General features: G+C 30.2%; 1 protein-coding gene across 1 annotated transcript in view; it reads right to left on the bottom strand.

Annotated features, from left to right (window-relative positions):
• The window catches only part of LOC123692321 (elongation of very long chain fatty acids protein 7-like), a 41628-nt gene extending 27583 nt beyond the window's left edge, over nt 1-14045 (bottom strand). Inside the window, exon 1 of the mRNA XM_045637056.1 lies at nt 13920-14045. The gene's annotated coding sequence lies outside the window, so the exon portion shown is untranslated. The remainder of the gene's footprint in view (nt 1-13919) is intronic.
• Nucleotides 14046-14301: the final 256 nt, after the last annotated feature.

Genomic DNA, 14301 nt, shown 5'->3' on the forward strand with positions numbered 1-14301 from the left:
TAAACGTTGCATTAATAATTCAAAGCAAATTATCAATTTGTTTATTAATAGAGGCTTAAAGCTTCAAAGCTTAAATATTATGTAAAATGTTTTTTGTAGAACTAATAGTATGGCAATGAAAATAATTACGTATTGATTACACTTGTAATGATAAGATAAGGTTTCCGATGATTTTGTTTTAACACCTATATCTGTACTAATATTATGAAGCTGAAGCGAGTTTGTTTGTTTGAACGTTCTTACCTCAGGAACCACTTGCACTGGATTTGAAAAAAATCTAGATAGCCCATTTATTCAAGGCAAGAATACAAGAGCGGAGCAATGCATGTAAAGCCGCGGGGCGCAGCTAGTTATATTGTATCTAAAATCATTTTCATATACCTAAGCATGCTAAATTAGTATAATTATGCATATAAATGGTTGCAAATGAATTAAATTACCATAGAGTATATTATAACATAAACTGCGTTTTCGAGCGGAAATCATAAAGCGTGGATACACACGTGAGCACTTTCGCTGGTGTAGCCCACTTTCAACTAAACAACCAATTTTGTGGAACAACCATCCGCGTTTATAAGGCCTTTGTTTTGGGAATTAGCGGCATATAAGTGCACTTGTAATACATTCCAAGACAATGAATTTACGCATATTACGTAGAACGAGAAAAGGCAACAGTATGAAAGAATTCAATTGATAAAATGTAACAGTTACATAATTAGATACTAGAATGCAGGAGGTGCATTCTAGATTAGATATTGGTCAGTTTCAAATAAGTTTCGTTTCATAAACTTTTTTTATACTATTTATAAAATATTGCTCTACATTTGGAAATCAATTTATTTCTGTTTAACTCAGTGTCCGCCAAAACTAAAGAATACGATTTTCACTAATATAGTGTAATCATCGTATAAAACATATCCATAGCTTCACATCCTATGTATCTTTAAAACTATGCAACGGATTTTTATGCGGTTTTTTTAATAGATAGGTAGAGTTATTCAAGAGGAAAGTTTAAGTAAATCATTTATTAGACTTAAAACAATGCGGGCGAAGCCGCGAGTCGAAAGCTAGTGATATATAGAAATGTTAGGTTGTCATGAGCGAAGCTAAGCTACGGCGGAAAACTAATTCGACGTTGTATATTATATATGTATATACGTTGCCTGTCTTTGTATCCGCTTGTAATTATTATAATATTGAGAAATACAACACACTATTGCATAGAATGGATACAACAAAATTATTAGTTGTATACGTTACGCAAAAAACAAACGCTATAAGCGATTTTAAATAATCATTTAAAAACAAAATTAAATAAATATTCATGCATGACATAACATATAAATACTACAATAATTTAATTAAGGATTGTGTTAGAAATCTTTAACCATTTTGCCTTAATAAAGAAACAGGAATTCAAACCAGGTGCTCTTTTCAAATCCTTTGAAAAATGTTAAGGATCATGAAATTTTACACGAAAAATTTTCAATTATATTATTGTATTATTGTGTCAATTATATGAAATACTCTTGTAAATTTATTACGATTATCTATCTGTGGTTTTGATGCACGATAACGTAGATTGTATATAAAGTTTTCAGTTGTAACAAAATTAACGAGTTTACAAGAGTAAAAAGTACGTTCAATGTTGTTATTTGAACTGATGAATTGCGTCACATTTACTGACTCTAGAGACTAGATGCACACTAGATGCATGTTTTTCTTTTATTTTAATATGTGTAAAACTTGTGTAAAATATCAGATTTAATAACAGTATTTTATTTTGTAATTGAATCTATTTTGTTAGACGTCGTTGTGTTAATAATAGTGTACCTTGTAGTGTACAATAAAATATGCGAGTATCAAACAAATAAGTCCAACTATATGAATCTAAAATAAATAAACTTTACTTTAATAAATATGACTTCAGCTATTAGTGAGAGAAGATAAAACTATATTTTTGTAAAATTACCATAGAAAAAATTAGGCCTATAGAACAGATGTAGGTCAAAGATGATTAACGACCACCTGCTTTATGACTGGTATAAAGTATTAATATTAATATGCTTTCACAATAAGTACTAGGCCGTTTCACAGAACATTTATCCGTCCATTAGATATTTCACATTGCTTCATCGAAATTTAATCATTTATCTATAAACAACAAAATAATGCTCTTAACAATCTTTGTGCCCTAGGTCATCCAGTATAATCTACAAGGAAAACCGAAAGCATAACAGATGATAATAGTCAAGATCATTTAGTCCTGCAATTGCGATTTTACGTAGAAAACAGGAAAAATAATGCAACGTATTGAAGATCACCTTAAGGTCTAGTACCCGAACGACTCTAAAGAACTTATCTGCATAGGAAATTTATACAATAGTGACTCTTATTTAAATAGCTTTAGTTATTAAAGTTATGTTTGAGATATATGTGAAGTTCGTGTTGTTTCGACATTGATTTTAATTGTTAGTTTGCGCTTAGAATACTGTTAACGAATAATTACGAAAGTCATTTCGTTGGCTTGATACACGTGTAAAAATGTTTTTTTAATCATATCACGCGGCTCTGATTTACTTATGTAACGTGTATGCTGTAATAGTAATTAAGGGCAGACTGTTTCTCCACATAACAGTTTAGACAATGATATTAATGAGATTCAAATTGGTTCATCATAATTTTTTTATTTCGCATTTGAAAATGATAATTTCGGAAAATCTAAATGTTGTGAGATTTTCTTATGGAATGGATTGTATCACAATGTTGTATTTTAGTTATACTAGATTGAAATTCTAAACCATTCTCGAATCCATCTGATACATAAAAGATTCAATAAAACGGTCCAGTCGCTTACGAGGATTGCAGTGACAACATACGAAGAAGATATACAGGGTTACTTATAAAACACCAGCAACCTCGCAGGACAAGATAGCTAACATCATAAGTAACAACATTTGTTCTACGACTTTTGGCATAACGCAATAAATTATTTTTAAATGATTTTTTAAACTTTTATTGTACTCTTCTCACATTTGTAAGCCTATGTTCTATTCATTATCGGATGGACGACGCGACGCCCCCTTCCCCCTCTCATTCGCTTCTTGTTTACGTAATTTTTGGGAGGCGTAGAGTTTATAATATTCAAACGGAAAATTAAATGAATATTTATTTTTGTATGAAAATAAAATCTAACAAATTATCAAAAGTCGTAGAACAAATGTTGTTGCTTATGATGTTAGCTATCTTGTCCTGCGAGGTTGCCGGTGTTTTACAAGTAACCCTGTATATAATATGATAATAAATATTGTAAAAATCGATGACTCTATTAACCTGATAAAATTAACGATTTATAAAAATATTTTATCATGTCTGTGTCACGTCTAGAATGTGTGTTAATGTGAAATGTAATTCATAAAGAGCTAAATCAAAACAATTCTTACGAAACTATACAAAGAAGACTGAACTAGCAGCAAAAATTTTAAAAGTTCATCGACTTATACACGATTCTTTAAAATGCGGAAGAATGTTACCGAATTTTGTTCGATACTGAATTTTTTTTGACTCTGTTTGTCCTTGACTTTATTATGCAATTAACATTTATTGCAACCTTTCGCAACTTTCTTCATGTGGACGTGACATTTGGATATAAACTCACATGACAAAGCTGCGGTCATATCAGCATAAAAGGTTACTTCCCTAGCCATTGATATAGCAAGGATTTTTCAAATCTCCTTCAAATTAAGAAATTTTTAAAACTTTCTGTTTCTATCATTCTTCTTCTACTTTTTCCCTTCTTTATTAAAAAATGATTAATAAAGGAATTATTAGTCAATAGTTCTTTTTACTAACATGCAATAGACGTTCGCGAAATTTCCATGAGAGAGGCTTTTTCGAAACCGGTTTAAATATAATACCGCCTTTCTATAACTGATACGCGATATCGGAAAAATGTTGTAATAAAATGCTGACGTAGGCGTGAGTGCTAAATTCTGGTTTAATCGTAACTTTAGCACGGAAAAGCTTTTTACTTAAATATAAGGAAGGTTTCATTTCCTAGGTAGTTCATACGATATTGCATTACTGTTTTTAGTGTTTATTATTATGTAGAATTAAATAATTCGTATATTTTTACGTTATTAATAACTCTGTTTATTTTTGTCTCGCTTGAATTGAATGATGTAAATGGTAATTAAACTATTGTAACGTTATTCAACAACCATACCATTTACGTCATAAATTGGCGTTGGATTTTCGAACGTAAATTAAAACTTTGTTACACTACAAACGTTACTTTTACTACAGGTAGGTACACGAAAATAACTACCGTGACTAATAATAGTATCTAATAATAGATGGTATCTATTCGTTATGAATGTAGAAGCTGAGATATGAGTTGGTTATGGTAACACAAATAGTTCCGAATTCCGTAGTATGGAGTAGGCCACTGGGTCAGAGCAATTTTGATGCAATGAAACAAAACAAACTGCTCAACTAGTCGTCAAGCCGCATAGGATTTCACTTTTTTAAATGAATGAACCATTCACCATCATTTTTTGATGTTGGAGCGACGTGCATCTTGCATTCTGATGATTTAAACCTAAATTGAGCATAATATTGTCGTAATTATTATAGGATTATTAAAAAATTGCTTATAAAGTTGATTTATTATCTATATTTTATACTAATATTATAAAGGTAAAGAGTTTGATTGTTTGCTTGAACGTGCTAATCTCGTGAACCTGCATTTGAAATATTCTTTCGGTATTAGATAACCCATTTATCGAGGAAGTCTAGGCTATCATCACGCTAAGACCAATAGAAGTGGATCACTGCGGATAAAACCACGGAGCACAGCTAGAGAAATATAAGACAATGAAAACAGTATAGATACATAAAGTAATCAATCCTCTGAATGTTTAGAAGATATTCTTTTACAACGGACATGAGGCGACGTAATTTACGATGGAGTCTACTGAGTTAGATAAGATTACACATATAATATTATGAAATACATGGAGTGTGTCTATAAATATTTTATATCATATGACATGTTACCATATGGCAATTCTATATATTATAAACACGATAAAAGTTTAGTATATCTAATTATATCTTATTTTTAGTGTATTTTTAAGCGGCTACATATTATTATATACATCTTTTTGACAAACAATTTTAAAGTAAAAGGGAGTAAATAATACTGTTAATATTAATCTACTAGTAACTAGACGATCGTGTCGCAAGTTTTATGAGATATAATGTTAACTATAAAAATATTATGCCGCTCTACACAGACTCTATCGTCCAATAAAATCTCTAAAATTACATGACATGTAGACATACAGAGTTAAAGGCCATTTTTAATATAATTATGTATTTATAATATATTTTTAATATATTTATGCATCATTATGTACATGCCTATATTTGCTTGCTTATTACCTACTAAGGGTAAAAAATAGTCAACGATCTATATTTGGACATGCCAAAAATACACAAAAAATTGCGTTAAAATAGCTCACGGCGTCTTGTATGATTTTATTTAAGAATGCTACGATATCAAAAATATAATTTAAATATATTTTCCATAATATTAGTATGGTTATATAGACGAGATTTTAATTTAGAAATAATTATATCGCATGATAGATTTAGTGGAAATTGCACATTTCCGCCTCGGTGCTTTGAGAAGATGTTATGAAATATGTAATGATTACAAGTAGCAGTAATTTGAGAGTTATTTATAACAAAATGTATGGTAGGGTGTACGAGAAGTGAACGGATCTAGTTACGTCATTGTGCCGAGGAAGTGGTTGACAAGTCGGACAAGTGCGTAGTGCACACTATGTAATTTGTCGTACTACATTCGCAAGTGTATCGAATTTTCTTATGTACTTTTCTTCTATGTGTAGTGTGTACCTAGATGAAAATATGTTATTTGTGGAAAATATTCGATTTTATGCGTTATTTATTACAATCATTGGTGAATAATAATTACATAATAGAAATTAGGTATGAATCGCAAACGATATATTTGACCCGTAGGTTCAATGTCAATAAATTAAAAACTGAATAGCGGTTTCTATAATCATAAGTAATCGCACGTAGTATTTAAATGATCCAAGTTTATGAAAAACAAAGAATCAAAAGTAACTAACTAGGTAGTTTGAATACATCTTTTCGATACCATAGCTCCTTGATAATTATATCAAGAAGCTATTTTATCGATTGGGTTAAATTTGGGAAAAAAAAAATCATTAAATTTCTATAATAATATTATAAATATGATTTAATATCTATACTACTATTAACGGACATAAAAATAAACATGACAAAATACGCGCTAAAATTCGCTATTTTTACGATAGGTACCTATACGAATTTTTGAAGTAAGACGTCGGCACTGCGTCAGCGTGGCGTCAGCGGAAGATATCTTTGAGATACTTTCCCGTTTATATTTCAAGTACAATATTGTTTTAACGCTTGTTACGGAAATGTCACAGCATTTTGAGAACTTTTGTTTCACCTTTTGCCCTTTGGCCTATAAACCCGGAATCATCGGATGCGAGCCTTGGAAAGTAAACGACTTTCACACAACTCACTAAGTAAATGCTTTGTAAAATTGCTAAGAGAAACATTGTATTTGAAACAGTGCTAAAACAAATGATTACAAATTTAATAATAACAATCAAGAGCGTTACAATCATGAAGAAATTATTCGGTTACACCAATTACCACTTGTATTAATTAATGTTTTTTACAGATGAAGATTTTCCGTGTACAAATTCTTATTGACCAATAATATAGAAGATTAGAAACTGTATTAAGTAATTAATTTCTTGTCGTAGAACATTCTACGAGCAGACAAAGTGCAAAGAGCAATTAATCATAATAACTCTACATTTATTATTGTAATTTTAACAAAAAGCATTCCTTCATAGTTAAATAAATTATCACTACATAGTATAAAACAAAGTCACTTTCTCTGTCCCTATGTCCCTTTGTATGCTGAAATCTTTAAAACTACGCAACGGATTTTGATGCGGATTTTTTTAGATAGATAGAGTGATTCAAGAGGAAGGTTTTAGTATATAATTTATTAGGTTTTAGACAAAGCGGGCAAAGCCGCGGGGGGAAGCTAGTTATACATATACATATTTCTGTAGGAAATTAACCCAAAATAGAATGGATTCATTCCAGTGCTGGTTTATACATAATTGAATCGTAATTGGTTGACACTTGATATAATAAGTAATAACATCTTGTATACAAGATTGACCGTAAAATCCTAGAAGCCAATCATTGTTATTAACTTGTGTTTACGTTTTTTCCATGATATAGACCTTACTTAATAATCTAAGTACAGACCTGACTCTTCGACCTGTTCTATGTATATTTCTTCCTCTTCATATTAATTATTTGTTCATGTGTTAAGTCGAATAATGATGAACAGAGATTACCCTTCTAAGAACAAGTTTTAAAGTCTAGATTCGATAGTGTTTCTGAATAATTGAAGAATGTATCGCGAATAGTTATAGGCTATGCAGGGTGTAATCGTTAAGTGTGCACAGGCGATTATTCCGTAACTATTGCAGATATCAAAAAACTTTATGGTGATATCGTTTTACTTAATGAGTAAAATGTCTATAACATATTTTTAAAAATAAAACGGGAAATATCCAAAAGTTTTACATCAATCACTCCCATACAATATTTAGTATGAGATATGACTATCCTAAACATGTAATATAAACAATTTTGGTTCTTTTTTTGAATTTGTGCTTAAATTACTTCGCAAATTTTAATAAAAATTTATTTAGCAACTGTAAACAGAGCTCGATGTGGAATACAATGGCATTCCAAAACAAGGACGTCTCTTCGAACATTTGCTTTGAACACAAAATGTATGGAAAATTCAATGTATTTAATCTAACTTTTTTGGATATTTCCCGTTTTATTTTTTAAAAGTTATTATAGTCATTTTACTCATTAGGTAAAGGGCTTTCGATATGAGTATAAAGTTTTTTGATATCTGCAATAGTTACGGAATAATAGCCTGTGCACACTTAACGATTACACCCTGTATGAACATGAAAACATGTCTTTATTTTTTATGCAAATTCTGTATTACTGGTTAAGGTCAGTATAATGCTTATGTCGGATAATAATAGAAGTTAATATCATCAAAATTATTTGCTATTGGTATTGGTTATAGTGAGAGTGGCAATTTTAAAGAAGATTAATAGAATTAAGGACGAAGTAGAGTAGTATTAGAGGTTATATGAAATATTATTTTAAATAGAGGTAAAATAATTTAGGTACACATGAACAGAAAAAATATAAATAATCGAGAAGAAATGTAAACACATTCGTGTACTTCTTTATGAAACTATTTTATACTATAGTTGGTACAAATAATTATAATATGTTTAGTGTATATTTTAGAAGTATAGGTATATCAATTTTAATAAAGAGCTTTTCATAAAATTTATTTTTCTTATACTATTTACACAAGTCCTTGTTTTTCAGGTCACAAAGTCAAGGTTTGAAATGCACTCGTGGAAATTGTTAATTTGTTTTAATTGTTGTTGGTTATTTTTTGTATTACATATTTAGAAGGAAATCGACTTATTTAAATTTTCTGTATTTAAATTGATTAATCTAATAGGGATTGAATCTAATTGAAAAAATTAATGGCTTTATTCTAAATATATTAATAGGGTGACTATGTTTCCGCCCGCGGCTTCGCCCGCGCAGTCAAAAAAAAAACCCGCGTAGTTCCCGTTCCCGTGGGATTTCCGGGATTGCGTCATTTTCCCGAAATAAAAAGTAGCATATGTCCTTTCTCGGGTATCAAAATATCTCCATACTAAATTTCATGAAAATTGGTTAAGTTGTTTTTGGCAAATAAAGATTTATTTTATTTATTATTTATTTAGTTAGTTTAGGCGTGATTGAGTAATATTATAGTATGGATTTAAAATTTCGATTTACAATGTAAAATCCACTTTTACGAGGATATCTTTAGGCCTTCAGTGGACGCCGGACACACAGTAATATGTTCGCATGACGGACGTCTAAGATAGATCAATTCGTAACTATGTGATCTGCACTATGATTGATGTTTCTTATGAGTAACTTTCGTTTTAGTCAGTGGATATAACTTGTGAATATTATATACGCATTATATAAATACATGGAATATTACTAGGTATATTTAGATTCACATTACGTAACGTTCGTCTGGAAAAATTGAAGCTTACGATGGGAAAAAATATCCTAAAGTGCCAAAAACAAATGTAAATCTATATATATATAAAACTCAAAGGTGACTGATATAGTGATCTATCAACGCACAGCCCAAACCACTGGACGTATCGGGCTGAAATTTGGCATGCAGATAGATGTCATAACGTAGGCGTCCCCTAAGAAAGGATTTTAGAAAATTCGTCCCCTAAAGGGGTAAAATAGGGGATAGAAGTTTGTATGAAACTTTTTATTCCTTGGATGTATTTGCATGAAATTGGGCATGTAGATAGATCATATGACCCGTAGGCGTCCGGTAAGAAAAGATTTTCGAAAATTCATACTCTAGCTTTGCCCTGCGGTTTCAGTCAGTAATCTATATATTATATAAAACTCAAAGGTGACTGATATAGTGATCTATCAACGCACAGCCCAAACCACTGGACGTATCGGGCTGAAATTTGGTATGCAGGTAGGTATCCCCTAAGAAAGGATTTGGATCAATTCTACCCCCAAGGGGATTAAATAAGGGATGAAAGTTTGTATGAAACTATGTCAATTTTATACCGATCGGGCTTTGTAAAATTCCACCTCTAAGGGGATAAAATATGTGATTAAAGTTTTGTAGTTTTGTAGGCCCTAAGTTTTTACATACGCTAAAAAAATGTACCAAAGCCGCAAAAAATATACCTAATCAATATTAATACTTCTTAACGCGAGCGATGCCGCGGGTAAAAGCTAGTATGATATATTTTATTACGATGTATCGGATTCTTTGTTGTTTTTTTTATAATCGGGGGTAGGTAAAGACCATTAATTGAACCGTTTTATAATAAGTAATATTTGCACAGTCTAGCATTGATTACATTAATATGTACTTATCGATTAATTATTTTTTGTTGATTCATATTATTTTCTTATATCTTAGGTGTATTTATACTAAGAATTTCCATTTGTTGGCTAGTTAAAACCAAGCCAAGTTAAGTTGGTAAGAGTGCCTATAACGAAAGCCATTTTACATGGTCAATATATACGTATAAAGTAGAACGTCCCATACAAATAAGTCGCCTGAATTTGAGTTATAATTATCAATATTCTTCTTATAAAATCACAGAATAAATCAAGCATATTAGGTTGAAAGGTAAACAGTTACTACGGATATTCTCCTAAAACTACTTTTGCTAAAACCCGACTTAGAAATAAAAGTGTTAAATGACCTCCTTGTTCTTTCTATAGATACCATTATCGTATAGACGCTAATTTGTAGTTAACCTATAAAAATAAGTCATAATAAAATTTTACTTTTTCTCTACTTTGCCCATTTGAAAGAAAATTATGGACATGCCTAAATTACTAATGAATACAATCTATACATATAATAAATCTGTAGAAGGGTCAATTCTGTACATTGAAAATATTGAAAAAATAAATACCAGGGGGTGTTACTGGATCGATACCAAACCCAAATATGTGATTAAAAAAATTTTTGTCTGTCTGTCTGTCTGTCTGTCTGTCTGTCTGTCTGTCTGTCTGTATGTGAAGGCATCACGTGAAAACTACCGGTTCGATTTCGATGAAACTTGGTATAATTATACCTTATTATCCTGGGCGTAAAATAGGATACTTTTTATCCTGAAAAAATACGTAGAAAAAATTAATCTTAATTTTTCAGTTTTGTCCATAGACGTTGTTCTGTAGAACCGCGAACACACGTTGCGTATTATTTATAGGCCTAGCCGTATTTGGGTCCAATAGATATTTATAAGATGTCATTGTCAGAGTTACTCAAAATGGAGAAATAAACCATCCACGCGAAGACCGACATCCGCGCGGACGGAGTCGCGGGCGGAAGCTATATTTATTATTTATTCTTTATTGTACCACAGTCTTATAAAATAAAAGTACAACAAAACCATTCAAAATGTACAAATGGCGGCCTTATGGCTCTAAGCCATCTCTGCCAGGCAACCTTCAGGTAAAGGACAGAGCAGTATATATATAAAAATTAAAAATCTACTAGTATATTTATAGTGCCTTGTCAGAACTGCTTATTGTAACAAAAAACTGTTGAAATGTTTCATACATATCATAACTTTAAACAAGTTATTTTTGAAAATATACATAGATTTTTATAAATAAGCAAGATAGAGCGTATTTATAAATGACAGTAGACACTCTAGAAAAAAACTTTATTCTCTATATAGATATTTATCCTACTAATATTATAAATGCGAAAGTTTGTATGGATGTATGGATGTTTGTTACTCTTTCACGTAAAAACTACTGAACCGATTACAATGAAATTTAGCACACATATAGAGGGTTACTTGGATTAACACATAGGATAGTTTTTATCCCGGAAATCCCACGGGAACGGGAACTATGCGGGTTTTCCTTTACAAACGCGGGCGAAGCCGCGGGCGGAAATCTAGTTTTAAATAAATATATAGACAAGACTTGTAACATTTAATCAAATTGTGTTTCATCCATTTCCATACGTAATCAAAGTTTAATAATGTATTGCTTATAAAAATTGTGTGCTTAGTACTTGTGAAATATGATTATATAAGTATTTAGATCAATCCCTGGGCTTAGATCTGAATAACATATCAGTATAAATCATATCTTATAATATAATTAATGAATTTCAAAATGGGTTGGTAAGCGCATAACTCGAGAACGGCTGAACCGATTTCGTTAATTCTTTTCGTTATTCTTTCCCTTGTAGTACGAGGGTGGTACATAAGGAGAGAAAACGTAAACATAAACCACGGGCGAAGCAAGGACCGCTAAATGTTTATAAAATAATGATTATGCCAAGAATTAACCATAAACGAATAATGTCAATATCAATGTACTGTTAACAAAACGTATTCGTTCACACGATTGTTATTCATTTGCGTATAATATTTTTGCATTGTAATAAATAATTATTGGTTTTTCCTTTAATGTTCTTGATGCTTTATGTAAGAACTTGCTTGAGCTTCAGAAGATCTATGTCATGTTAAACTAAGTTATTTTTTTAATTAACTTGATATTTTTTATCTGTTAAAACAAAGTAACGAATATGACTACACAACAAAAAATAAAATTAATTATTATTTTTTATCAAATATTATTTGCGTATTATATTACCGAACTAACTATTTTTGTTCAGTTCACGTCATCCATTTATCATTATTAATTTGTGAAAAAATTTAATTACTACGTAATACGTATTTCAGATAAAAAAATAAATAAACAAACTAACGCAAAATATAATTTATTGTGTATAGCCGATATATCCGTATGTAATGTATGTATGACATTTGTATGTAACTGACTCCAATAAGGCTTGATTTTACCCACTTTAAAAGGACAGATTTAATTCATATTTTGTACACTTTATGAAGGATCGACGACAATGTATTAATTTCATGAATTTAAGCATGTTTTCTACTTTTTTTTCCTGTATTAATTAGCCAAATAGGACGTGATAATGAAGGAAATAAATAGGCTCTGGATTAATTGTTTTGTTAGATTGAAAATGACGTCAACCATATTTTAGCAAGTTTAAACTATTGAATGTCAAGCTCTTCATTTGAATATATTATTGCATTTATTTATTACATCTATAATTATAGAATAAGTTACCGCCAAAAGTATTCGTTGTTTTCAGTCTTCGATATTATTTATAACCCGATTTTATAATTATGGTGCGGTGGTATGCCGTTTAATTTTTATCTAACGCATCAGGCTGTTTTGAAATTGGTACCTATGTATTGTTTCGGCCCTGTGCACCTGTTTGGTTCTAAATAAACAATAAACAACCCTAAAATAATAATTTATATTACGAAACAGTTAAAATAATCTAGTTTACGGATAAATATTTTGATCAGGTTTCTATAACAATTGCAGCGTAGTTTTCGTAGTTGTCGAAACTATTATATCTTACTAAGGTATTGTGAAATAAATTTTCAAAACAACACTGCATTTAATATTTAATATTTTTTTATTAAGTATTTTCAAGGTCAATGTAAATTGCAATAAGAATTTATGTTTATTTTTATGTAGTAAAATAACATGAAAGAGTATTTTTACTCCCTTTGTAAGAAATTCTTTAATTTTTAACGGTTATATCATGGAGCATTTTATATTTAATGTATGACGATGAAGTAGTATCTAAATATTCAAATTAGTTCGTTATATGGTGTATGACACTTTTTACACATTACTAAGATCATAAATATTCAAAAGCGCGATATTGAGTTTAGAAAATTTAGCTCTAAGATATTTATCATAGATATTTTACTGCAATAAAGGTGATACGGTTTTGTTACTTGTATATATTAATTGTAGCAATAATTTTAATATTTGACTTCGAATATTATAATTGTATGCTTTTATTCTTAACTTATGGAAAAAAATTATTCATTTTATTATAATTAAAGTTAAGTTCTAATTCAATTATATTCACTCAAGATTATATGGTTACCTACACAAAAATACAGAAATAATTAAAATTTTAAAACCTATGTTTAATTAAAATTTCAGGTCAATCCAATAAAAAAGCTTATTTGACAGAATTCGTCTATTGAAGCATCATTCTAATAATTAATTGCACAACTGGGTTACTATTGTTACACTTATCAATACAATAAATTTAAATGATCTTACAAATATTAACTAACCTCGTATTGCTGAAGTAGGCACAAAACAAAAAGTGTTATGTTTATTTTACGATCACCCACGATAAAAATCTAACGTTGAGGACGACCTACCAAAGCCGTGGTTCAAAAGCAACTAACTTGATTTAGAATTAAGCTTACCAACTGCAACCAACGTCTTGTCTTGGGGTTCTACACACCGAAATCTAGTGTTATGCAACGTAGTACTATGATCATAACTTGGTAGGTGTTAAAGGTAAATGTGTTTTGCAAGTTTACGTTTTGGGACAGTTTATATGGGTTTACTCACAGGGTTTACTACTCAACTTACGTGCTCTGTTCATTCTTTACTGAGAAAAGTACCATCGTTTCTTGTATGCTATGAACAATGATTAAATATTTGTAA

The sequence above is a fragment of the Colias croceus genome, chromosome 6 (assembly GCF_905220415.1).
Source record: "Colias croceus chromosome 6, ilColCroc2.1".
NCBI lineage: Eukaryota > Metazoa > Arthropoda > Insecta > Lepidoptera > Pieridae > Colias > Colias croceus.